This window comes from Lontra canadensis, unplaced genomic scaffold, assembly GCF_010015895.1.
Source record: "Lontra canadensis isolate GAN:19392208 unplaced genomic scaffold, GSC_riverotter_1.0 scaffold82, whole genome shotgun sequence".
NCBI classification, from domain to species: Eukaryota; Metazoa; Chordata; class Mammalia; order Carnivora; family Mustelidae; genus Lontra; species Lontra canadensis.
This window is the reverse complement of record NW_022631076.1, coordinates 7,222,518-7,249,596: the sequence shown is the minus strand read 5'-3', so window position 1 is coordinate 7,249,596 and position 27,079 is coordinate 7,222,518. Positions and strand designations below refer to the sequence as shown.

The 27,079-nt window shown below is 48.8% G+C and overlaps 2 long non-coding RNA genes across 4 annotated transcripts; one reads left to right on the top strand and one right to left on the bottom strand.

The window, feature by feature from the left end:
• Positions 1 to 12,846: 12,846 nt before the first annotated feature.
• On the bottom strand, positions 12,847 to 14,237 carry LOC116882216. Its single transcript, XR_004385583.1, has 3 exons — positions 14,154 to 14,237; positions 13,358 to 13,480; positions 12,847 to 13,043 (listed from the first exon to the last, which is right to left on the bottom strand). It is a non-coding gene; the product is annotated as an uncharacterized LOC116882216 (long non-coding RNA).
• Positions 14,200 to 17,782, top strand: LOC116882217. 3 transcript variants are annotated; one of them, XR_004385584.1, is made up of 4 exons: positions 14,214 to 14,259; positions 14,723 to 14,801; positions 16,026 to 16,109; positions 17,486 to 17,782. It is a non-coding gene; the product is annotated as an uncharacterized LOC116882217 (long non-coding RNA). The 3 variants fall into 3 exon arrangements; XR_004385585.1 differs by lacking the exon at positions 17,486 to 17,782 and adding an exon at positions 16,310 to 16,401; XR_004385586.1 differs by lacking the exon at positions 14,723 to 14,801 and having other exon boundaries at positions 14,200 to 14,259.
• The last annotated feature ends 9,297 nt before the right edge of the window (positions 17,783 to 27,079 follow it).

Here is a 27,079-nt window from a genome sequence, read left to right as displayed (position 1 = left end):
ACGCTTCCAATATTCAGCGAAGTGATCAGGGGACACTTTTCTGTGCGCTGTGGTTGTAGGCACATATAAAATATAAAAGCATGGGGTGCCTGGGTGGCTCAGTAGGTTGAGCAACTGCCTTCGGCTCAGGTCATGATCCCGGAGTCCTGGGATCGAGTCCCACATGGGGCTCTCTGCTCGGCAGGGAGTCTGCTTCTCCCTCTGACCCTCCCCCTTCTCATGCTCTCTCTCCCTCCCTCATTCTCTCTCTCTCTCTCACAAAGAAATAAATAAAAATCTTTAAAAAAATATAAAAGCATATGGATGACAACAGAAAGAGAATAACCAAAATGAGTATGATTTTACAGGAGTAGGATTAAGGGTGGGAGTTCCTGCTCTGCTTTTTAAACTATTTGTGAGTTGTTTGTGGTATTTTTATTTAGTTGACATTTTATTTTATTTTTAAACGTATACTCCAAGATATATTCTTCTCCCTTGTCCCCCAGCGACTATTTTAGCCAGCGTCTTCTGTATCCTTCCATATTTTCTTGATGTAAATCCAAGCAAGCCTGAATGAGATTCTTTCCCTGCCCCATTCTACCATAAAAGTAGCATTCTAAACCATGGTTTCTGCTTGGCTGTTTTTTTTTTTTTTTCCCACTCAATCCTATCATGCATGGTACTTTCCCCCTAAACAAACAAAAGGGAAAAACAAAGGAGCAAATGGAAGTGTGAATGTTGTGATTAGCAGAGGGGCAGGTAATCCAGGATTCTGCACTGAGAGCTCACCTGGTTGGTCAAAGAAGTTCGTGCCCCCTCCTTCCACTCCAGAGCTTTGTCTCCGCTCATTTTCTAGTGAAATGAAGGATGTAACATCCTTTGCCATCTACCCAGCAAGCACGGCTCCCCATTCCAGGCAATTGCACAAGTGTCTGTTTCCACACTGATTCGTCGGTTTTGAGGACTGGATGGGAATAGGCAGCGGCAGGGAACGTGACCCTGCTGGACGCATGTCACCGTGACAGTGAGGCTGCTGCGAGGGGCTGTGGCTCCGGAGGCTGCCTGGTTCCGGTCAGGCTGCTGACCTCCCATGGCAGGCCTTGTCAGGGACCCTGCTTCCTCTCTTCTGGAAGCTGCAGGTGTCTGGGTGTGGCTGGCCCCACATCCTGGAGACAGGGCTGGCTCCAGGGCGGTGAGGGTGGGATGCTACCAGGAACAGAGGATGGCCGGATGGTCAGGAAAGTAGCAGAAGCGCTAAGCTGAGCATCTCACCAGTGGTGACTGCCCTCAGCCTGGCTGAATTCGTGTCCTTCTCCTCCCTGTGCCTGGATGTGGCCCTTGGGAAAAGCCAAGAGGGGGCCGTGGAGGAGACTGACTGTATCGAATTTTGCTCCCACTCTGAGATACATTATCTGTCCCTGGGGCAGAAGAACCAACAAATGGCCGACCAATGCTGGTGACCTGGCCCCAGAGCGTTAGGGCTAGAGAGAAGCCCCAGACCTCAGACACCCTGGTCCTCGGGGGCCCCACTCCCCAGCCAGCTCCCAGCATCCAGTGGATGGCCACCTCAAGGGGCCTCAGTTTTCTTAGGGCAAACGACTAAACGGCCACCTTCCCTTTCATCCTGGGATGCAGCAGAAAGGAGTTGCTGGGGTGGCACACCCAGGTGTCCACGGTGAGGAGGGAGCTAAGTGGGGGCGCAGCCAGGGAGAAAAGATCTTTTTGCTGGAACATGAAGCCCTCTTGGCTTAGATTTGATTTCTTTGCCTCGATGGAGCGAGGTGTGGAACCCATTTCCCCTTCCTCCTACCCCTGCTCCAAGAAGAACCGCGGGTCGAGTTGAGCGCAGGCCGCCCGAGGCCCCCGCGGGGAGAGAGTGGGCAGGGGCAGGGCTGCGGGGAGGGGGGCTCAGGGGGTTCGGGGCCACATCCCCACATCCGAGGGGCAGCTGCTGGGAGCGCCGGCAGGCAGCTGCCTGGCAGGAAAGCAAGCCTCATGTTGCCAGAGCTCATTCTTCAGAAGTGGAAGCCATATTTTTATTGACGTTTCCTAATGTTGAAACGTTGGCAAATGATTCAAAAAACTGTAAAACGTGGCGAGCCAGTCCAAACAGGTCTGAGGGCCAGATTCCGGCCTCCGGCTGCCGGTTTGCTGACCTCAGGCCCAGGCCTCCCGGGGCCCTGCGCGGTCTGTGGGGCGCACACCCAGCCGGCCACAGGTGCAGGGGGGCCCCCCTGGCCCCCGACCGGCCTCGCCCCCCCAACCCGCAGTCCGCTAGGGGACACTGGCAGACTTCGTTCTGAGGCATTGATGCGGGAGGGTTTCTGGAAGTTTGGCCCCTCTCTTGCCTACTGTTTCGCAGAAGCAGTTGGAAATCACGGGCGCGCTCCTCAGTGACACTCGGGGGCCCCGGCCAAACCAGTCACTTCTCTCCGGGCCTCTCTTTATTATGAGTAACACGGAAGAGGGCCAACAGGGCACGCATCCAGATCAAACCTTTGTTGGCTCCAGAACCAGTTTTTATTTTATTTATTTATTTTTATTTGAAGATTTTATTTATTTATTTGACAGACAGAGATCACAAGTAGGCAGAGAGGCAGGCAGAGAGAGAGGAGGAAGCAGGCTCCCTGCTGAGCAGAGAGCCCAATGTGGGGCTCGATCCCAGGACCCTGGGATCATGACCTGAGCCAAAGGCAGAGGCTTTAACCCACTGAGCCATGCAGGCACCCCTCCAGGACCAGTTTTTGTGGGTTTTTTTTGTGGGTTTTTTTTGTCATTTTTGTTTTTTTTGTTTTTGGTGGGGAGGGAGGAAGAGTGTTCCTAACATGATATTAAAATGCAACAATTTCCCCTCACAGTTTTCGGTGAGTCTCAGAGGCCAAGCTGTCTGCAGAAGGATGATGGGAGCCTCCAACATAACATTTTTCGATTTTACATTTAAGATTTTCTAGTAGCCACATGAAAGAAACAGGTGAGATTAGTTTCAACAATACATTTGACTTAATGCAGTGTAAAAGTATTATCAGTTTAGCACGTAATCGATTTAAAAAGTAGTAGTAAGGCATTGTCTTACTGTTGGAAGCCCAGTGCGTGGCTTGCACTTACAGCACATCTCCAGGGCTCCACAGCCACACGTGGCTTGTGACATCCACACTGCATAGCAGAACTCCAAGGCAAGAAGTGACAGCTATTTCCACATCCCCAAGTGAGATGTCAGGTCCCCTAAGCAGGAATGAGAACTCTGCACTTCACCTAGTGCATACAAGCAGGGCGCATCTTCCTTTCCTCCCACCGAAATTCTCTTTCCACTGGAAAAATGTCATCATAGTGAAGGGTGGCCATGCTGTGTCTGGTTTACCCGGCATGCATTGCTCTCCAACCCGGGCAACCTGACACCTGTCTGTCTCCACCCCTTGCCCATCTGATCAGGGCACAGTCTGAGGAGACAAGACCTGCATGGAAGAGAGATATGAGAAGGCCGTGGGGGGGTTCCTAGCTGACCTTGGCGTGTAGCCTTTGAGAGCCAGCGGGAACATCTCCTCTCTTCCTTACCACCCCCTGAGGGAGCCGGAGGCAGCTGTAAGCGGGAGGAGAAGAAGAACCTCGGAGACAGGCTCCCAGCCTGCAGCAGCCTCAGGTGGGAGAGGGAACTTCCACTTGACACGGGGTCTAGGAGTTTGGGATCCTAGATTATGTCACCAGACTGAGTTCAACTAAGACAATTTTGTTTCTAAAAATAACTAGAGGATTTGTTTTAAAAGGTTCCAGCACACGGATGCCTGGTGAGTTGAGTGTCCCAGTCTTGACTTCGGCTCAGGTCAGGATCTTGGGGTCGTGGGATCGAGCGCTGCGTCGAGGGGGGGGGGGTCCCTGCTCAGTGGGGAGTCTGCTTGGGATTCTCTCTCTACCTCTGCCCCTCCGACTCGTGCTCTCTCTCTAAAAAAAATTAATAAACCTTATAAAAAAAATATTCGTGTGTGTGTTCTGGGCGAAATGCAAACCGATGAGACAAGACCATTCATAACTAGCAAAGCGGTGTGACTCATTATATGGGGTTCATTATAGCATTTTTAAAAATTTTGGTTATATGTGAAAATTTCCATAATAAAAGTTGCTAAATAGTGGCCAGAGGATTTTTTTTTAAAAGGAGAGCCACAGAACCTGTCAGAGATTCATTTATGGGTAAAATCAGAGCTAGCCCCGCAGAGCAGGTTTCAATGGGTAAGTTATGAGCAAAAACAGTAAAGTAATAAAATTGTTTCTGGAACACGTCGCGTGAGACCCAGTTGCCCAATGCACTGTTTATTTTTTTCTCGGTGGGTGAATGTGTACGCTCCCATTCTCCAGCTCTTGCCTCCGTTGTTCTTTGGGGTATGCCTTGTTGCTGAGATACCCCCAGAGTCACCTCAGCAGGGGCTGGGCTCCCCGGCTTTTTTGGGTGCTTTGATGACACAATAGCTCCTTGCAACAGACACCCAGATGGATGTTCCCGGAGCACGGAGGCCCTCAGAGCACGGAAGGACGACCTCTGTGAAGGTACTGAGTGCCGCAGGGACCATTAGTCACCAAGGATCGTTTGACATTGTGAAATGAACTCACGGGCTCTCATAAATAAGCCCAGACCCTAAATCACTCCTGGGGCAGCGTGGCCGTGGCTGGGGGTTGGGAGGTCCCCGCGTTTCTGCGTCAAGTGCCGTGGGATGCAGTGTATAATGTCTAACTGTGTGTCAAGTGAGCAGTGCGAGAGAAGGGGTCCTCGCTTGTCTCCCCGAGGCCTACTGCTCGGAGCCACAGCTCCTGCTGTGCGGGGGGATGGTTTCAGTTACTGTCCACACTGGTGACAAGCCTCTACTCACCGCTGTGCATGAACTTACCCCTCAAGCCTCAGGCCTGGGCCACTTGGGGCCCATTTGGTTGCCCTTTCTTGGCCTGGAAGGTGCACCGGCCAGAAAAGCTTTTCCTTCATGTTGAGTCCATATTGCACAACAGAGGCCTACTCGAGCCTCTCTGCCTCTCTGAGAAATAAGCATTTCATACAGCTTTAACTTTTCCCTGTGAGTAATTAGCTAACACATTTTGAAGGCTTCTGGGGGGCAAGGCATTTTTCAGTACTTGTGTGAATTACTGTATCCTCACTTAACCCTATGAAGGGGGGAGTTATGGTTTCCTTGCTGCATACACAGATGAGAAACCAGAGGGACACCTCCCAAATGTTGCTGCTAAGTGTGACCTGCCCAGGGACATCCAATGAGCCAGTGTGACCAGATCCAGCCTGGCAACCACTGCACGATCCCACCTCCCAGGGAGTGCAAGGGAACCAGGCTCCTTGTGGGTACATATCGAAAAAGGAAACAAATCCAAAAGTACCTGACTCCTGGAAAGCTCTGGGGTGGGTTTCCCCCGAGGGCCTGGAAAAGTCCAGCAGCAGCGCATTTCTGGGCCATGCGGCTATGGGACATTCCAGTACATCCATGGTGACCTGGGGCCCTTGCCAAGCAGGGGTTCTTGAGTGACTTAGAAGAAGAATTGGTGATGAAGAATTTGTCATGAGGTCACATGTTCTTTCTGACATTCAGGAGCGTCCTCTGTGGGAGAAACCTGCCCTCTGCCCAGCTGGCCATGCCTAGCACGTGTTTGGTGATCCTGCAGAAGCTGTCTGAAGAAATGAACAGACAATGCCCAACACTCAGAGTTCACACAGTGCTTTCTTTCACAATTCGTGTCTCTCTCTGTAACATGGCAGCAGTGCCATAGACCCATTATAGAGATTAGAAAGCAGCAGGCTAGGGTGGCCAGATCTACTGCTTGGTGGCTCGGCCGGGACTCAGATCACACATTCAAAATTGGATTTATCAATTAAAAAAAAATAGAAAAGGAAAAGAGATGTCAATGGGATTTTAGGACAACCACCCCTTTGTGTCTCAAGGATTTCTCTCTAGCCCAGGTCCTCTGGACTTCCTGGTTATATACAACCCCCTCCCCTCCCTCCTCCCAGCCCTTGGTGCTGATGAATCAACAGGGTAATTTATAGTCATTCGCCTTGGACAATGAGGGCAGCATGATGGCTGGACTCATCAGCAGGCCTAGGTGAGAGTGGGTTTCTGGGTTCCCATTTCAAGGAACGTAGATCCTTCCAGGCTGGATGATGATTTAGGATGAATTTTCTTTGCAGTACTTAGATCCATGACAGGGATATAGAACTCATTGAACCTCCTTACTAAAGGTTGAGGAAAGTGGGGAGCAGGTGGGGTGGGGAGGAGAGGTGACCTGCCAGACACAGGATCATCTTGGTCCCATTCAGCCCAGGGGAGCCCAGGGCAGTGAGAAGCCTCCTTCGGAGAGGCAGACACCCCTGCCTGCCCTTGTTTGATATCTTAGAGTTCTTCTGTGGGTTATTTTGCCCCCCTCCCCCGACAATGGCTGTATCTCCTTGGCCTATACCCTTTCTCTAGCACCCACTAGCCTGGACAGAAAGTTGGTCCTAACCAAGCAGCCTATAAGACATTCCTTGGACAAAGAGCTTCAGAGCAAACCTTTGAGGCTTCCTTTGCTGACTTGCCGATGAGGATGAAGAAAGGTGGAATGGGCTTCTCCGAGGTCACACAGAGCTAAGCTGGAAACCCAAATTTTCCATTATGAGCCCAAAGTCTTTCCGCCACAGCCCTGAGAAGTAAGTCTCCTGCCTTAACTCCTACAGCCCGTGGTGTCTTTGAGATTCATGTCCCTGAGAGCATATTCATTTGCCAGGAATTCTTACCTTTTTTTAAACTCATAAATACATGTCTCCCCAGTGGAACTCTATGCCCTTTGAACCAATTCAATAGATTATAAAGCAAGCAAGCAAGCAAACAAAAACAATGTAAGCAGGGAAAGAAAAAAGGTGCATCTTGGCCTGGGTAGGACTTTATCCTTAAATCTCTGGATGCCTCCTGTCTACCCGGTTATCCCCCCAACTCCAACAGGTAGTGGGAGCTCCGTGGTAGGATTTCTGTTTCTAGAAATTAAAATTGTTATTAAGAAGATCATAAGGAAGAAAAAGTATGTTGACAGGACAGCACTGTATTTATTGGACAAAATTTGCACGTAAGTGGACTGCACAGCCCAAGCCTATGTGGTTCAGTGTCAACAAGGGTCATGCACATAGAAGAAGGAAACTGTGGGTGTGTTTCATGTTTCACTCAGTTCAGTAACTGTCCTCGATACTCAAATTGTCCCATATTTGGCCAAGTCTACTTGGCTCCTGTGTCTTTGATAGTTTCTTTCCCATCGCCCAGGACAAGATATCCTAGGCTCATCTTGTACAATTCTCCCAGACATTTCCCCTTGAGACACTGGTTTCTTTTGGTGGGAAGTGATACACTACTCTCAAAATTTGTTTACTGAAAACAGCTGAAAAGGTTACTTTGTGTGTGTGTGCTCATTCCACGCCACGCCTTTCTCTTCTTCTTTTAGGAGCATTAATACGTACGATACTCTCTCTTTTATACCCTTCATGCAGCCTTCCTTTAACGAGCGTGGCATGCACACACACACACACACAGACCACATAGCTGTCATTTTGGTTGTCTAAACTTCATTCTCTAGTAGTTTCTTAAGCAAGGGCTATGGAACTGCCATTCCCTCAATTTTGCATGTTGTTGTTGTAATTTTTTTTTTTAAGATTTTATTTATTTGACAGACAGAGATCACATGTAGGCAGAGAGGCAGGCAGAGAGAGAGGAGGAAGCAGGCTCCCAGCGAAGCAGAGAGCCCGATGTGGGGCTCGATCACAGGACCCTGGGATCATGACCTGAGCCAAACGCAGAGGCTTTAACCCACTAAGCCACCCAGGCACCCCTGTTGTTGTAATATCTGTCTTTAAGAGCCAGCTTGGCTAGGTTAAAAAAGTCCTTGGCTCTCATTTTCTTTCCTTGAATATCTTAAATACCTTATCCATTTTCTTGTGGCATAGAATGTTGTTATTAGAATGTTTTTTAAGAATTGAATTTTCTTTTCCTGATGTGTTACTCTGTCTTTTTGTCAAGATGTCCAAAAGATGTTTCTCCTTTTTATTTTTAAAGTCCAATACTTGGCTAGATGATAGCTTGGATGCATCATTTGGGATCAGTGAAGTGGTATGTCCTTCCCATTCCTTTCAGACTTTTTGTTTCCCCAGTTTTTGGGAGAAATGTGTTACTATTTCCTAACTAGAGTTATAAATTTGCTGTTTTTTCTTTTAGTCATCAACATTTGCTTTCTACATTTTGAGGCTGTTTTTATTATGCACATAGGAATTTAAATTTGCTAGATCTTTCTGGTGAATCAAAATTTTTATTGCTAGGAAATACTTCTTTACCTCTAGTACTACTTCTTGATTTTAAATCTCTCTTTTTTAAAAGATTTTATTTTTAAGCAATCTTTCCACCCAACGTAGTGCTGGAACTCACGACCCCGAGATCAAGAGTCACATGCTCCCCCAGCTGAGCCAGCTGAGCACCCTGAAATCTATTTTTTTCCCGATAATGTCTACTCTGACATTCTTTAGGTTTTTGATTGCTGTCTCTTTTCCCATAGTTTAACTTTTAACCTTTCTCTCTCTTTGTATTTTAAGGATGCTTCTTGTAAGCAGCTTATAATGGGGTTTTGTTTTTATCAAGTCAGCCGACCTTTAAATTTTTAAAGGATTTAACCTATTTACATTTTAATCTAATTACTAATTCACTTGGGCTTAAATGTTATTATTTTCTTTTTGTCCCAGTCAAAGTTTCCTTCTCTTTTCTTTCTTGCCTGCTTTAGTTCTTTTTAAACGATTTCATTATTTTCTCTCTTCATTTGGTAGTTATACTTTTTACAAAGTTTTGTAAAAATTTTTAGTTTTTAGTGGTCAAACTTGGAAATTACAATACTTTTTTGAGCTATCCAGTTTCTAAAAGAAATGATCACTTTTATCTCTTTTTTTTTTGGACAATGTGAATACCTTAGAAAAATCTCAATTCCATTTACTCATTTCTGATGTGCATGTTACTGCAGTTACGTGGGCCTGCCCAGCAGCCTGGGAAGCTTTCCAAAGCAAGGCTCTGTCTCCACCTGCCGTCCTCTGCATATCAGCAATTGCACCCAGGCTCGGAACGGCCACTTTGCCTACCTGAGTGTCTGCTCCGTGTGGGATCTTGGTCCAATAAGTGTTCAGTCTCGTGTTAGCTCTCGGATGTCTTTCATAACTTTTACAACTAATTCAGCTTTTCTAGTTGGCCTTGGTGAAGGAGTTGGTCTGATTTACCTGGTCTGTCACTAATGGCAGTGGAAATCACGTGCCAGTCACTACAGTCTTGTTGATGAAGACCAGTGAGCGGGTCAGGTATTGCTGCTAACGGAGTTGTCGGAATCCCCAAGTGCTTCCGGACCAGCGGCGTCTGGGGAAGGTGACTCACAGACCCAGCGTGTGGCGCGCCGAGGGCCATGTGTGTGACAGCCAGCCCTGTGGGCTGGACAGATTGCCGAGCTGTCTGAGTAAACAGAATCCAGAAGGGCACCTGAGGTGGCCTGTGCCGTGCTGAGCAGATTTGGGATCAGTGCCCAGGACCCAGGGCCATTGGGGCCTACCTAGCCTCTACAGGTCAACACGAAAATAGGCTCTTTGTTCCACTTTCACAAAGATGGACACAACAAGTGCTCAGTGCTGGTTCAGCAGCCTGTGGTTCAAAAACTGGAGTCTGAGCCAAAGGTCAGCGTCGGCGCATCCTGCCAGGGGGCCGAGGAGAGGTGAGACAAGGCATTCCTGGAACTAGTGGGTAGTCTTTCTTACGGATCTGAACCAAACTGGTGTGGGGGGGGGGCGGGGGGGCGGAGCGGGGCTCTGCATGACCTTCACTGGCAAGGGCACAGTGTGGGGCCAGAGTTTCCACACTTGCCCAATGCCATCTTCTTGGTGTTGTGGGCTGAAATACATCCTCCTGAATTCACGCGTTGGAAGTCCTAATCCCCAGTTACCTCGGACTGTAACTGTATTTGGGGATAGGGCTTTTAAAGATATCCTTATGTTAGATGAGGTTGTGCATGTGGTCCGTGATCCAGCAGGACCTGGTGACCTTATTCGAGGAGGGAGAGACAGCAGAGATGAGCACGCACAGAGAGAAGGCTGCGTGAGGACGCAGCTAGGAGGTGGCCAGGCACACGCCAAGGAGAGAGGCCTCAGGAGAGCTGAACCGGCCAACACCTTGAGCTCTGACTTGCAGCTTCTCAGACTGTAAGAAGATCTATTCCTGTGGTGTTACCCACCCTCCTTGCCGTCTGTGGTGCTTTGTTCTTGGCAGCCTGGGCACACGAATACACCTAGGGTACCGTCAGATTCTCTCAGAGGTGATGGTACAAACCCCTGTCCTCCCAGGAAACACCCCCTAGCCCCTCCTGGTCCTGCGGTATCCAGCTTTTGAAAAATCCCTTCCCAGGGCTTCGTTTGTCTGTTCTGTTTGCCCGCCTTAGTCTATCCTCCTTCACCAACCACCCACTTCCAAATGAGAACATTCTGGCAGGTTTCTTCTCTGAAGGCAGGGAGTCCAGATCTCTGGGGTTTCTGTCCTGAGGGTTGCTGCCACCTGAGTTTCTGGCTCTGCTGGAAGCACCAAAAGGACTTGGGATTGGATTTGCTCCACATCATGGGGGGCCGGGACACCTTGCCACTTCATGGGTTGCTCGTGACTTACAGGAACTTACCATTCCTAAGCCTCTTGCCCTGCTGTTTCTAGTTCTATTCCTGTGAGCCAGGCGGGGCTCTCAGGGTCTGAGAATGACCCAAACCGAGCTGTGGTTCTTGCCCTCATGGCATGACAGCTGGGACCTAAGCTAGATGACCTGCAACCCACAGGTGAGCGAGGCCGGGAAGGACTTGGGAAGGCGGACTGGGAGATGAGACACCAATTCGCTCCTGGGTGGTGAGCTTGTCCGCCTGCCACTGCTCCAGGGTGGGGGTGGGGGGACAGGCTGTGCGTGTGCCCACGTGTGTATGTTCAAATCACATTTCCTTTTGTCCTGCAGGCAATGGCACATGCATGAAATTCACTTTTTACTTATTGACCACAAAGCACTAGAAACTAAGATTTCAGGCACAAGGAAGGGCACTGGTAATGAACAGTTTCTGCTTAAACTCAGCTCCTTGTAAACATACAAGTGATAGGATACCTCCCACGTGTTCCCTCCCTTTGCTCGTCCTAAAACCTGAAAGACTGCTCCAGCAACAACCTTCATTCTAGATAATTCTGTATATCTAATTTGAACACCAAAGTGATGATTTTAAAATGTGAGTCATGTATAATCCTCTTTTTAAAAAGAGGAAACCTGGTTGGCTGAGTCAGTTAAGCATCTGAGTTCGGCTCAGGTCATGATCTTGGGGTCCTGCGATCCGCCCTCATAGTGGGCTCCCCACTCAGCGGGGAGTCTGCTTCCCCCTCTGCCTCTCCCCAGGCCCCCCTCCCTTGCTCATGCTTTCTCTCAAATAAATAAAATCTTTAAAAATAAATAAAAAAAGGAAACCAAAAGTCTAACGATCCTCCCAGGGATGACAAATTATTTCACCTATATTACTTAAATAACTATGAACACATTATTTAAGCTCTGTATGCTTAATAGCCCTTACCTAATGCTACCCAAGACCAGTGTACAAATGAAAGGCACAAAGTCTCCACACCAGTGAAACTCGCAGTAGCACGCTTTCTTGAACAGGATCTGCCATGTTATTTTCCTGAACCCAACACTGAATATCGTGTTTAGTGACACCACCTGTGTGGTGCGATGAAGCAGTTCCTCGGTGTCTCTCCCCTACTGGAAAACCTGCAAACACCCCACTTGCACTTCTGGAACACTGTGATGTTGTTCATGAATGAAGTCCTCCTTTCCATCCTTTTAAACAATACTTCGTGGCTCTAAAATCTCTAGAAACAGTTATGAGATGATCTTTTCATATGCCGTGGAACATGTTTACGTTGATTTTTAAGATTTTTGTTCAAAGGAAAACTGAAATTCTCATGGAGGGGTCAGGGATCTTCGGAATATATCTGGTGCTTCTCAGGGTGTTTGTAAACCCCAAGTCAATGGATTTGAGGTTCTGGCTTTCCTGTGAGCAGCTTTCCATCTGCTTCTCTCTGGTGCGCGTTTGTACCCCGCTACTCTAAGGCCCCGTGGGGCTGGGTCCCCAGAAGGTGCATGGGCCTGGCTTGTTTTTATTTTTCTTTCCCTGGGTGGGGCCAGGTGCGCGTGATGTGTGCAACGCAACCAAAACCCAGAGGGCGGTTGAGCTGCCCGAGGGAATGCTCCCCGCTCCACTGGGGCTCCCCAGCTGTCTGGCGTGTCCCCAGGTCTCTGGGCTGGGGCTGGCCCAGGGAGGGGACTCTGCCACACAGCGGATCCTGGCTGGGAACTGGCTGCTGACCGCGCCTCCCCCGGAGGAAAAAATAGCAGTTGGGTCCTTGGAAAAAACTAGCGCCTCACACGACCGGATTAGCAACTGGAGACGTACTTAAAAACAGAAACACCTGCCGCGGAATGGTGACAGGAAATGAAATTTCAGAAATGCCACCCTGCAGCCCCCCAGGGAGGCAGCAGCCCCTCCCTCTGCTTTGGTCGCCAGCTGGGACCTGCCCCCACAGGGAAAGCCCCACCCCCGTTCACCAGCGCCCCGCCCCCCCCCTCTGTGGACCAGCGGGGCGGGGCGCTGAGGCAGGTGCAGGGGGCCCGCGGGGGCCCGCGGGCGGGGGGGCTGCCTGCTGCGGGTGGCTGAGACCCCTGGCTCCCATGTGGGACCTCCTGGCTGGTAACAGAGTCAGGGAGAGCGGGTCATGGAGTGAAGGCGGATGGGTGGCCCCCTGAGGCCCACCGGGCACAGCCTTCCTTAGGTGGACCCTACAGCTCCTGGTGGGTCCTTAAGAAGATGACGTCCCTTCAGAGGTCTCCATGGGGCTTTTTGGGAAAGAGGAGGAGTGCTGTGTTCAGTCTGGGGCAGGGTCGGCAAAGCCAGGTACACACATTCCAGAGGGTGTGGAAGATCCTCTGTGGGGTCCGGGAAAGGAACCATTAGTCTGTTTAATGTTTGCCTTCGGGAAAAGAGAAAGCTGTGCAGCGTTATCAACATCAAATGCCTATGAACTCTGGCCCCTGGCCCCTGGCCCCTGACCCCTGAGGGTCGTGAGGGAGGGGAGCCCTGAGGGAGAAGTGGGGCCTGCAGCTTGGGGCAACGGCCACAGGCCCGCTGAAGGGGAGAGATTCGATTCTCTACACTCAAGTAAGCTAACTCGGAAAATGACAGGTGGCTTTAAGTCATCCTTGTAAGGGAACCTGGGACTGGAGAGGACCGTGATTTGGAAATCAGCGTGAGCGGCCCTTGGATGGCAGAACTGACTTTTCTCACCTCTGCGGGAGCTTGTAGTGAGCCAGGTTATGAGGTTAAACCACAGAGCTTCCCACAGATCTGACCAGGAGATGGCCAAACCGCTGGGACTTTACATCCATAGGCGCTGATGTCCACCGTGGCCTGATCACCAGAGAAAAGTAAGACACTTACAAATACTGTTAATTTCATCTTGATTGCACCCTTTTCAATCTTTTTTGCAGATGTTTTTCCTTATATGGAAAAAGTAATGTGTACGTAAATAGATACAACATGTAAAATAAGACAAAGAGAACCGATGTGGAGGCGTGAACAGCGCTTTGTCTGCAGGTAAGGGTGGGCAGGCAGCTCAAACACTCGAGGATGGCTGATCTAGTTTTTCACACTGGAGGTGCCTCAGAATTACCAGGAGGCTTGTTAAAACACAGGTCGCTGGGCCCACCTCCAGGGTTTCCGAGTCACTCCCTCTGGGGTGGGACTTGAGAGTCTGGGCTTCTAACAGGTCCCCAGGTGCTGTTGCCGCATCTGGGGCCTGTGGGGTCTACAGGAGTGGGCCCAGCCCAAGGGGAAGCAGGCCGACGCTAGGCCACGTCAGCCTGCCTCATGGTGAAGACCAGGGTCGCCCTGAAGACCATGGATAGCCACCGCCCAGCTGGCCACACAGCCTGGAAGTCTCCCACAGAGACAGATCCTTTAGCCTGAAGCCTGGCTTTGCAACCATGTCTGGAAAGGGGGGGAGCAAGAAACAGCGCTAAGGGACGGCTCAGCTGCCTGGGGCACAGGTGCGGGGTAAGGGGCTTAGAGCCCACCTACTTACCTTACCTGAGGACACAGGGCTTGGAACTCTCAGGCTGTGATGTTGCAGAGATCTGATGGCATCCCTGCAGGGACTCGCTAGCTTTTGACCTCAAATCTTCAATAAGGTAAACTTTGTGCAACGGGACAAAAATATCTTATTTTTCCACTCTTTTGCTGCCTCTGAGAAGGGTGGTACTGGAGGAGGAACTGAACTACCCCTGGGGGAAGGGGCGGGGGCAGGAGCTGGGTGGGGTGGTCTGCTGGGGGGCGGGCAGGAGGAGGAAGCTGTGGTCAGCACTGGGGGGACTTGAGAAGGAAGCTGTGAACAGTGTGTGTGTGGCGGGGGTAGGGGGGTTTTTCAGGCCTCACACTGCTCCCCTGTCCCTTGCACTCATAGCAAATAGGGCAAAGATGGGGCTGAGTCCCGCATCTCTCATCCGGTGGCAAAGGCCTGGTGCGGAGGTCTGGGCCCTGGCAAAGAATGGTGGTTTTCCCCTATTCCCCTCTGCTCTGGGCTTCCTCCCACAAATATTCACAGCCAACTTCTTTTCTTTCTTTCTTTTTTTTTTTTTTTAAACATTTTTCCAGGGAGTCTCTTGAAAACCAGAAGCAGTAACACACCAAGGGATGTAGTTCTGATGGCAGGATTTCAAGCTCAGGCTAGGAGGTAAAGAGTCAGTGTCCCTTATAAACGGGGCCCCCATCACATCCATCCCTAGGCCGTGTGCTTCAGAGGGAAGCAGTGCTATCAGGTCAGTTTTCTGCACCTGCCTACCCTGGCTGCCAATGAAGAATATTAGAATTCCAGCCCGTGGCACGCAGCCTGCAGGGAGCAGCTGAGCCCCCAGTGTGGCCAGGCACAGGCGCTGGCCTGCTAGCCTGCTAGGGTAGGGGCTGGGGTGGGGTGAGGGGGCCTGCGCTCCTTCCTTCCTCAGCTCTCCTCACAGGGCCCAGGGTTTGTCCTTAGGGGTAATTATGAGCCTCCTTTACCCACAGCATAGTGCCCATGAGGAGCCAGTGAAAACAGTGTGGGCTCTCAAGACTGGGGTCCAAATCCTTATGGCCAGCCGCTGGCCTTGAGCCATGGGTGATGAGGGCGCCCGCTGTGGATGGAACCAGGGATGTGGGGAATGTGTGCAGAGTGCCAGGCCCTTGGGTTGCTCCCCTGCCACCTTATTACGGACTGCTTCAGTCTGGCTACATGTGGGTTACTGCACTGAAAGCTAAACTTGGAGAACTTATCCCGGGTTCCCCGGGTACATGAAGGTGAGAGACATTAACTCATTCATTCATGCACATGGAAATCCTGAGTGCTGAGTGCAGGTCAGACAATGAACTAATAAGTATATAAGAACAAAGAACAGTAAAGACCCCTCTGGGAGGGGTGCCTGGGCGGCTCAGTCAGTTAAGCATCTGCCTTCGGTGGTTCAGGCCATGATCGCAGGGTCCTGGGATGGAGCCCGAGTCAGGCTCCCTGCTCAGTGTCTGCTTCTCCCTCTCCTCCCCTCCCTGCTGCTCGTCCCCCACTTGTGCTCTTTCCCTCTCTCTCTTATAAATAAATGAATAAAATCTTAAAAAAAAAAAAAAAGAAAAGCTTCTCTAGGAGAGGTTTTCATTGCAGAATGGCTTTGAGGCTCAGGGTGGGTCTCCCTGGAGACTGTGCTTCTGGGGGAGGCAGGGAGAGGGAGGTAAGGGCTGGCGGGCAGCAGGCACTGCCAGTAGATGGAAGCCTATTTCCACCTCCAGGCAAAGCAGCAGAAGAATCACAAAGTGGCTGCCCTGCCTAAGGGCTCACAGTGAGACAAAGGGGAGGCTGAGGCTGGAGGGGTCTGGGTCCAGACAAGGCTCCTGGTCCCTACTGGAGCCCTTCTCTGCTTACCTTCCTTCCTAGAGGCAACCTGCTGTGCCAAAGGCCACCGAGTCAGGGCTTTGGACTCAGATCTGGAAGCAGATCCTGCCCTCCTTCTTTGTGTTGGTAAGGTCATTTTAGTGCTCTGAGCCTCAGTTTTTCCATCTGTAAAATGGTGCTAATTCTATCTCCTTTTTCACTCCACTCAGGAGAACCAGGTGAGATCATAAGAAGTGCTTTGAGGACAATAGCGCCTTATACTCGATACCTACTGTGTCTACAGCGACAGCCTTCTCCTCAAAGGGGCTTTTATATTTTAAAAACAGCAAATCCATAATGAAACCCCTCAAATGTCACCGCAACATGGAGCAATCTGACCTTTCATCCTCGTTGATGGAGGCAAGCGAGGCAAGGACCCCCACAGAAGGATGGCGTGAGAAGAAAAGCTGAATCCGGGCGCAGCTCTGCACGCGGGGCGGGGTGGACGCGGCCGGCTCCCCACTAGGCTGGCCGACCGACACCGGCATTAAGGCCCGAGAAGCTGCAGCGAATGTCCCGGGTTCAGTGGCTGCACAGCTGGCCAGTGGGCAGCCGCTTCCTTTGAGATGGACCCAGGGGACGGCATCGAGGCAGCAAGGGCCACCTGTCTGTACCCTGCCTCCCGGGATGCCTGGGGCACTGGCTGGTCTCCTGGGCTCTCCCCACCTCATGCTTTCATCTGAGCCTTTACCCGGCCACGCACAGCTACCGACCCAGGACCTCTGAGAGCAGAGGTCTGGCCCTCTGCCTGCTTTTGCATGGCCCGTGAGCTGAGAAGAGTTTTCACACCCTGAAATGGTGTGAAATTCTTAAAAAAAAAAAAAAAAAAAAGTAATATTTTGTGACATGTGACAGTCACACAATTCAAATGTCAGTGTCCATAAATAGGGCCTTGTTCCCTCGTTGTGTAGTCTTGGGCCACTTTCACGCTACAGGCAGGGCTGGAGGAGGGGTGACAGAGGACAGATGGCCAGAAAAACCTGAACTACCTATTATCTGGTGCTTTGCAGAGAAAGTGTGCCGATCCCCGACTTAGATCCCTCCTTCCAGGGGCATTTGAACTTTAATTGACTCTCCTGTCTTAAGCAGCAGAGATGAAGTCCTTCATGGCAGACTCTAGACGCCTATCCACGGCAAGTGGCTCCCTCCGGCTGACTCGGCCAGGAGAAGGTGTGGGGAAAATTAGAGCCGAGGAACAAAGAGCCCCCAGGTTGTGAAAGAGCAGACTGGAGTTTCTAATTCTGGCTTCAACTAACTAATAATTATGTCATCTGAGCGAAACGGCTCCTCCCGTCCTGGTGCTTTTCTCATCCATTCAGAATCTGCCCTCTTGGCCTCAAACGGGGAGATAATAGCTGTGAAATGCTTTGTGATCTAAAATGCTTTGTGATCTAAAGCATCACTCAAGTGCAAAGATCAGCCAGGCTCTGGAATCCTGATAAGGTACATTACTTCCTCTCCAGGCGAAGGGAGCAGAAGGGACCGCAAGTGTCGCAATGCTGTTCTCATCCATCCCCAGTCAAGATGCTTGGTTTGGCAACAAGACTGTGGCAGACCCGTGGCATCTGTGCCGTTGACGTTCAGTCATTCCCAAACCACCCGGAAGGTCCCCGGCTGTCCGCTTGTCATTTTGCTGAGACACAGAACCGACTTACGCGGTTGCTGCTCATTGAGTGAATCTAGCGGACGGACAAGCAGCCTCATCCCAGGACGGCTCCCTCTTCTCTTGTTAGAACAGATGTAATAACTAATAAAGTGATGTAAAACTTCCTTTATAAATGACGGCTCTATACTCCTGACACAGGCCCTCTCAAAAGTCTGGGGAGGAGCTCCCTAGGAGTGCTGCGGGTCCACCGTAAAGCATTTCCTTGCAATCAGGAGACTCTGGCCTGAGGCGGCCCTGTCTAGATTCTGTCCAACGTGCCTTTAAGAAAAACTCCAGGAAGTGGCTTCCTTTTATGGCAGTCCCAGTTTCCGGTTCCTAGAAATAGCTGATTTCAACAGCACCTGATGATCACAAGTCCCAGGTCACCTGAGGGGGCCCGAGGCCAGGAATGGATGACAACCACGTTTTATTCGGACACCGAAACCCATTGCCGGGCGAAGTGCAGCCACGCCCCGCACTGGCCCTGGAGTGGGCCACCGAACATGCGGCTAGTATGTTTGTTTCCATTTGGCTAACGGACACGTGTGCTCTTAAAAATGCAAACCCACACCGGAGCCCGGGCCAAAGACAGTTGTGACAAATTGCATCACCTGGGTTTTCTTGTTTATAATAACTAGCCCATGCTGGCAGAGTGAATTGGCCAGTTGTGTGCTATTTTAAACCCTTCCTGCTCTTTTTCTCATTTGTGCCAAGGGCACACAAAGCTGCCTAGAAGGAAGGAATTCAATCAGCATTAGAAGAATGCACTGAAGTTCTGTTTCCTAAGCCCCAGGGGAGATGTGAGTGGGAGGGGAGGACCCGGCTAGCCAAGGACAGAGTCCTTTCCGTGTGTCTGTTTCTCCAGGCCAAGCACTGGACCCAGCTGACAAATGCTGGTGGGAGGGAACCATGGAGGTTGTCTGGTGCCAAGGAGAGGCCTGGGAAATAGTGGGGACCAGGAGGGGGTGGAAACATTTCCTGAGGCTTCATCCTGGCCCAGAGTTTCCATCTGCCGCCCCCAGAGTCCCATTCCTCCGCCTGGCCAGGTCCAGCTGGCCCTGGTGGAAAGGGGCTGCCGGCAGGACTAGTGGTCACCCCGTCCTTACCCTGGTCCTTACCCCCACCCAAGGCCAGAAGCCTTATGGAGCCATATTGTCTTGCTTGGGCCCTCCAGTCAAGGGCTTGGCTGCTGGACTGAAGGTCACCTTTTTCTCTGATCTCCCCCTCTGGTCAGTCTCAGAATGAACACACTTTTGTCCTCTCCCCAGTCTCCTCCCCTTTTCTGAAATGATATGCAAATCCCCCTCTACACTTGGGAGTGTTGGGGACGGTTCTGTGGGGTGCGACCCCTCCGCGTGGCCAGCCCACCGCTTGGGTTCACTGTGGAAGCTGGAGACTATACCACCAGCCTGGCCTCCCAGTGCCAACAGTGCGGTTCCTTCGCTCCATACTGGTGTGCGAGTGGGGCTAGCAGTCCTCCCCTGGCCCAACTCCTCCTGAGGCCCCAAGGCGTCAAAGCACAGGCTTGTGTTTGGGAATGACGGGAGTGGAGGCAGCAATGTAGGATTAATTCCATCTTAAAAGAGGCACCACAAGGCTTTGTATCTGCTAAGGGGGTCAGGCTGGCCTTGCGGATAATAGGCTATAGGGTGTGAACCCCTGGTGTGGTGCCCACAGGCGCTGGAAGGAGATACACAGATGCCAGCAGTGTCTGATTATTATGAACACCATGGAATAGACAGGTACTTTCTATGGATGAAGTACTTTACACCCAGGGGAATTTTGGGACCATAGTTAATAAGCTATGAATTCAGAGACCTTTAAATGCTGAAAAGTATTGAGAAAAGGTAGGTTTCAGGTTGGCCCCCCCGGGGGGGTTGTGCCGACCCAGTGGCCAGCATGGGCTCAGCTTCCCCAGTCTGTTCTGGGATCAGCATCTCCTGGGGTTCAGTTCTGCAACCTCACCAAGACTCGTTTCCCCCCTCATCTGCAAAATGGCGGAACTGCCCTACTTCAGAGGATTGGCAGAGGCGTCAAACTCAATGACAGAAGGAACTCTTCCTGGAATGAAGTCATAAAGAGAAGGTGAGGCACTGGGGAGACCGGAAGCCCCGAAGTCTGGAGACCTGAGTTGGAGAGAGATTCTTTTCTTGCCTCAGGCTTCCTGTCCCCTGCTGTACTCTGTTGGCATCTCCCCCATTTGTGCCATCTTTCCTGATCAAAATAGACTGTTACTCAAGTCCAGAGCTTTTTGTTCCTCTTTTGTGTTCAGAAGCAATGGCAAGCCCGGCCACCTATGAGGCCCCTGCAGAGCCTGACCACGGGGAAATCCATTCGCTGATGCCCAAGAAAAGGGGCTCCCAGAAACCCAAGGAAAATCATCTGTTGTGAAGCCGGAGGATTTCTTCTCATGACGCCGTTTTATAGACAGAGAGTGCATGAAGGGTTCCTAAAGATCTCGAGTCCACCTGCCTCGAATGAACACACCAACCCCAGGGGTATGTGGTATGTGAGAAACATGCACCCAGGCGCATTGATTTCACTCTTAGAAGTACATGTGGGGAGTTAAGTCATTTTAATATCAAATATGGATGTTTCAGAAAATGCAAATTGCTCATTGATCAAGATTAAACGCAAGGCTTCAAAGTAGTTTTGGGCTTGCAGCTTAAAGCAGTCATCCACTTTGAGTCTGACTTTGCCTCGGTGACCCTGGACATCATTCTGGCAAAAGGGACCAAGGAGTCACACTTAGGGATCTTTTTCCATCTTTTGATGGAGGAAGGTGAACCAAGAACATCTTACAAAGCCTTGCAAAAGTAAGATAGCGGCCCCCGTCCCCTCCCAGGGCCTAGAAGTGATGTTCCTGAAGACCTCTGCTTCCTTCATGGAACCAGGGTCAAAGGGATAAGCCACAGAAAAATGAGACTTCTCAGAAAAGTGCAGATGTCCTAACTTCTCAAATAAAATTTTAGCACCCAGAATGTGGGTTTTTTTCAGGCCGCTTAGTCCTTCCTTGTTTGTTCCACGAACAGCATAGTATCTTTGACCAAATAGATTTCAAGGAAACTTGATGCAGCTGCCAGCCTCATGGACACCGATCCTAGGCGCCAAATGCAACCAAGGGAGGATCTGGTGAGCAGCAAAGCAAGCCGCTGGGGCACAGCGGTCTGCCATCTGTCAGCGGAGAGATCTCGGAGTCCCCAGAAAGGCCGAGAGGAGGCTTCGTAAAGAAGGGGGCCTGAGGCTTATCCCATTTGGAAGGCAAACCGCTCAAGGGGAAGGAAGCAGTAGAGAGCAGGGGTGAAGGGGGACCTCGGAATCCCACCGGTGCTGCCCCTCAGTGTGTGGCCTCAGGCAGGTGCATTCACTGGAGATGGGCCTCTCCCCTGAAAAAGAGGGGGTACTTCCCTTGCAGAATTTAAGGATTAAAGGTGACTAAATACTTCAGAGCATGCTTCACTCAAATACTCATAAATGGTGGCTGTTTTAACTATTTAAAAAGTTTTGTTACTTGCCCATAGAATGTCTAATACTTAGGACTTGCTCAGGTTGACTAAATGGCTAAATGAGGGCTTGGTCAGATGTTTATCTAAAGCAGTGGTTCTCCAGTGGAGCAATTTTGCCCATGTCTGAAGGCGTTTTGGATTGCTGCTGCTGGGGGTGTGTGTGTGGATGTGTGTATGTGTTTGTATGATTAACAAGTAGCTGGAGAGCAAGGATGTTTCTAAACATCCTGCAACACACAGGACAGCCCCAGCTCTCCCCCGCCCAGTTGTTGCCCGAAATGTCAGTAGTGCTGAGGTGGAAACAAGGGAGAAGCTGGGGTTCACCCACCCAGATGAGGGGAGGGAGGGAAGCAAATAGATTTACAATTCTGGGATCTGGCGGCAAATGAGAATTCCTGCAAATATCCTTGGGAGAGGAATCCTCTTCTCAATGAGGACAGCTTCAGCAGTCATAACATACAAGGTTAAGTTAGAGAAACTGGATTCTGACTTGATACTCAGAGATCAGTGGACTGACTTCAGATCTTTGGTCAGACGTGAAAAAGCTATAGACATGAGAGGGGCAGCATGGGAAAGCAGTTGGAGGTTGCAGTGGGGTCCAGAAAAAAAAAGGGCATCACATACCAGTAGTAGATGAGGCCCATCTCTCATTTTTAAAAAAAGATTTTATTTTTAAGTAATCGCTCCACCCATTGTGGGGCCACAACTCAAAACCCTGAGATCAAAAGTCGCACACTCTACTGACTGAGCTAGCCAGGCGCCCCCCTCCATTTTTTCCCGCTAGGATAAGGCAAACTACATTTAAGAGACTATAAAGCACTAAACAAAGGGAAGTTTCCATGATTAGGGAAAGACTAATTCCTCAGAAAGTCAACGAAGGTATCTGGCAGAGCCAATATCTGTTCATCCTAGGGCCTTCAAGATGAAATTAATCTAAGTAAAAATTGCGACCTGAACACAGTTCTGGCCAATTTTTGACTTTTCAGTTGCTGGCAGAGCACTTTGGTACCCAATAGGAGTCCACACATCAATTCTGAAATAAGAATTAGCGCCTCAGCCCAGCCCAGGTCCTTCCTGGTCACAACAGGTTGAGAATACAAAGTAACCCTGTTGTATTAAGAAGTGCTAGTGAAATCTTTGGTTGGGGAGCCCAGGAATTCTGGAACCAGAGTTCAATGGAAAATGCTCACATCTCAGTCGTAATAATCTTTCTGAAGATGCTTTTAGATTTGGGGATTTTCATTTTTACCTTAAGCTAGTTAAACTTTTAAGCCTCAGCTTTTTCCCCGCAGAATGGAAAGAAGGGTCCGTGCCTGCACCCCTAGGGCTGCGGTAAAACGAAGTAAGATTAAGCACCTGAGTTCACTTTGTACTGACTGAGTCACCCAACTAAAGGTAGTGTTTTAAAACCCGCAGGCTTTTTACTTTTGGTTTACATTGCTCTTTACCAGTACTTCCTGTTTTCCCAGAGCTGGGCTGGGTTTTAAGAAGCAGCAGAATATGAGGGATACGACCCAGAAACGCCTATTAGTCCCCTCCCAGCACCTCTCGAGCTTTGTTTTTGGAGTTTCATGTCCTCCTCACAGGTAATCATTCCCACTTTACAGATAAAGAAGATGAGACTCAAAGTATACAGTCTGCAAAATATGGGATGAGATGCCCTCGGTAAAAACCGGAAAAGAAGGGAGCTTGAATTGAAACAGAATCCAAAGCTGAAAAATAAGCTTTGTGGGCCCAGTCCAGAAGCAGCTTCCAGGATGAAATGACCAGGCGAGCACGGGACAGGACTAAAAAAATGAGATGTCGTCTACAAGGTGGCATGCTCAGTTCCTGTCAGTGTTCTCCTTGGATTTCAAGGCCTCAGAGAGACAGACTTGGAGTCCATTTGATTCTTTCTTTTACCTGGAAAGATATACCGAAGGGTGTCCAAATAGTGGTGATGGAAGGGAAGGCAGAAGAATGTTATTCCTGGCAAAGTTAAAAGAAGTAGGGTCAAGGGCTGAAGGAGGTCACTGAAAGGGTTGAGGAAATGGAATAACAAAAGCAAGGTTGATCTATTAGTAAAGAAAGTAAAAGCGAAAGGACCATTTCTGTAATCCTTGACCATGATCTTTTGACCTGAAGCTGTATTTTCCAGAAAGCAGTAGGAATCACCTGCTCGGGAAGAGAAAACATAAAATAAGATCCTGACTCCAGAGTCCTCACTGAAAGCTTCTAGGCCTGAGAATAAGATTGGTTTGGTTTTCGTGTGGATCAGGAGAAGCCACTGGGGTAGACCAGGAAAAGGAGACACTGGGGGTGTGCTTCCTCAACTTCAGAATGAGACTGTGCTTCTCAGAATTGGAACCTCTGTCATGTATGGAAAAGACAATCTCGGAAGGTATGTCTAGCTCCTAGACAACTGGGACTTCCAGAATTAGAAAGAAACATCCTAAGCCGTACCACTGGTGACTTCACACGTGTGGAAAGAAGAATGTACTTTCCAAGAAGTACAAATTCGGTAACATATGGAATTTGAGCGGAGGAAAGCTCCACTGAATCCAAACCCCACCAAGAACCCATTCATAATCTGTTCTGACAATAGTTGGATACAGAAAAGAAGTCCTCAGCTGAGGTAGTAGTACAAACTGTTTTAAGCAAGTAGCTTTAAGAGCGGCTTTCAGACACCCACACAATTATTTTCACACATACGCAATTCTTAAAATTATTTCCAGCAAGTTCTTGCAGACTCTACCAACATGGAAGAAATGAATTAGTCCATCTTTCCTGTTTTTCTCTGTGGTTTTAAAGTCTTACTTTCAGAAGACTTTTCTTCACAAGTGGTATTAACCATGTCTTAATAATTAATAGGCATGGCTATTTCTTATGAACTCTATTATCATATTCTTCTGTCACCCAACAGTGAACCTCGAAGACTTTAAATAAAGGTCATTTACACATACATCATCATTAGCAAAATCCACAAGCTACCAATCCTTTTTGAAATCTTATTTGCCTAGTTGTAAATCGGTCTTTAGAGTACAATGCCTGGTTTCCCTATTTCAGCGCATTACATCTATGACTCAGGTAGTCCTGAAATCACTACCCCATTCAGGTCACTTGTTATGATGTCTTGGTAATTCCCCTGAAATTGCAGCAACAGAAAATGTCAAAAGTTCCACTGTTTGCTTTTGATCTTGGGAAATGTCATGGAAGATACGAGCCTTGGCACTTTGAAAGGGAAATACCAACATTTATTTCCTGGTTTTAAATACTAATTATTGCATTCTTACAGTGCCAGAATCACATTTTAAAAGCCTTCTCATGTTTCAATTAGTAGAGGCTAACTACTGTTGACTTATCCAAGAGCATTCTAATTTAACAGGCCATCCATCTGTTGCTGGGGCATAGGTCAGTCATACCTATATTTTGAGGTTTTGTACAGCCTTTAAGATGGTGAGACTGACCTCCCCTATCTTGGTGTTCAGTATTAATGTATGCAATAAATTATGCATAACACTGCTAGACACTTTGGGTAAACATTGAAATGCGTTGGTAGGCTCTGAACAAAGATTTATATAATCTTGGCCTTCCTTTCCCATTTCAAACTAGCAAGGTTCTTAGTACCAAGTCAGTTCTTTTCAGTTTTTTGTTGTATATTCAGCTGAATATCATAGGTCTTTTTTTTTTTTAAGGATTTTATTTATTTATTTGACAGACAGAGATCACAAGTAGGCAGAGAGGCAGGCAGAGGGAGAAGGGGAAGCAGGCTCCCTGCTGAGCAAAGAGCCCGATCCGATCCGATGTGTGGCTCCATCCCAGGACCCTGAGATCATGACCTGAGCTGAAGGCAGAGACTTAACCCACTGAGCCACCCAGGGGCCCCTCATAGGTCCTTCTCAAGACTTTCATGTTTAATAAGTTATTTATGTACACTCTTAGAGAGATTGAAGATTTATAATTTTAAAACACAAAGGCATCAGGTTTCAACACCTCTGTCTTCCATGAGACCTTTCCAGAACACCCTGAAGGGCTAGAGATCTATGGTTTCTCTTCAGCTGTTTTCCTCTTTGGCCTACCAATTCCCACCTCTCATTGGTGAATTCTACTTATTATTTAAAGTATCTAAATGTTTATCTTCTCTAAGGTCTCCTGCATTGGTGTATAAATGTTACTTTTAAAATGTAAAAGGAGATAAACATTAATACAAAGGGAGCATGGAAAATCCCAAATAGCAAGAAAATTTAATTCTTTCACGTTTTTAATTATTTCTCATGGTCAGCTTGAAGATCCTTTAAGGGAATAATCACTCTAAGATATCCAAGAAGGAAAGTATGGCAGTTTAAAGAAAACAGCTAGTCTTCTTTGGTGGGGGAGGGGCAGAGAGAACATCTTAAAGCAGGCTCTCCATCTCATGACCGAGATCATGACCTGAGCCAAAATCAAGAGTCAGACGCTTAATTGACTGAGCCACCCAGGCCCCCCAAGAAAACAGCTATTCTTAATCTTTATTAAATGCAGTCTCAGTAGGTTTTTCAATGTCCCTTCCTAATTGATCAGTGCCCCACTGCCCAGTTACTCAATCACTAACAGGAAACCGGAAGGTATGGAATAGCCATGAAACAAGTTTACTGCAGCTGAATTATGTTGTGGAAGTATACGGTCATGAAAAAGATGTTCACTATATAGTATAAACACCCCTAGTCTCACTTATTTACAAAAAGTTTTGGAATGATAGAAGTAGAAATTTAAGTGGGACTGGGAATGGGGGGGGGGGGAGTTGGTAGTATTTTGAGAACCACTGTCTGGTTTTCATGCTAAGGGAGCCACTGATAAGAATAATTGGGGAGGATATGTGTTATGGTGAGCGCTGGGTGTTGTTTAAGACTGATGAATCACAGACCTGTACCCGTGAAACAAATATTACATATTAATTAAGAAATAAATTTACAAATTCTGAAGTGTAAGAACATACCTGTACCTATTTTCAAAACCTGATTATCCTAGCCTTTTCTTTTTTTAAGATTTTATTTATTTATTTGACAGATCACAAGTAGGCAGAGAGGCAGGCAGAGAGAGAGGAGGAAGCAGGCTCCCCACAGAGCAGAGAGCCTGATGTGGGGCTTGATCCCAGGACCCTGGGATCATGACCTGAGCCGAAGGCAGAGGCTTAACCCACTGAGCCACTCAGGGGCCCCTAGCCTTCTTTACTCTTGATAAAAACCTGCTTTGCTATGGAATTCTTTGTTAAGATCCAGTATAGAGAGAACAACATGCCATCATACCTGAGCTGCCAGCCAAACCAAGTGCTTAGCCGGGAAAATGGAAGACGATTACCTCTACTATCCAATAGTTTGCTTTGCTCCACTTTGCTTTTATGAAAGCCCCACTTTACTACCTGTTTTGTTAACCAAAACAAATCAGAGGAGGATTTACACTTTTTAACTGCTTCTTTATGACTTTCCAGCTTACAAAAGGTTTTACAGAACATTTAACTTCAGACAGTGGGGGAAACATGTAATGTTTCCCTCATTCTTAACCATTCACACTGCAGACCCACCACTGGTGTAGCAATTCTCTGGTAAAGGCAGGTGCACAGGTTTCTTAGAGCCTCTCTCCCTGTCCTTCCCTACGCAAGAAGATGAATGCAAACATCGAGGAAAGGCAGTTCTAGACTTAGAACTTGGTAAGGGCCTCTCAGTTTTGCTAAAACTTTCAGTTTTGGCTTCCTCTGGCAAGGAAAGTCTCCAAAGTAGATTATTTGCAAGGTCCTCTGAAAGATCTTGACCTTATATGAGGTACTAGAAATTCATATTCGTTGGTTGTTCAGTCTATGTTGAGGTGTAGAAGTAGAGCATTCTGTTCCTTTGTCTGAGGAGATGTTCCAAGACCCCCAGTGGATCCCTGAAACCATGATTAGTACCGAA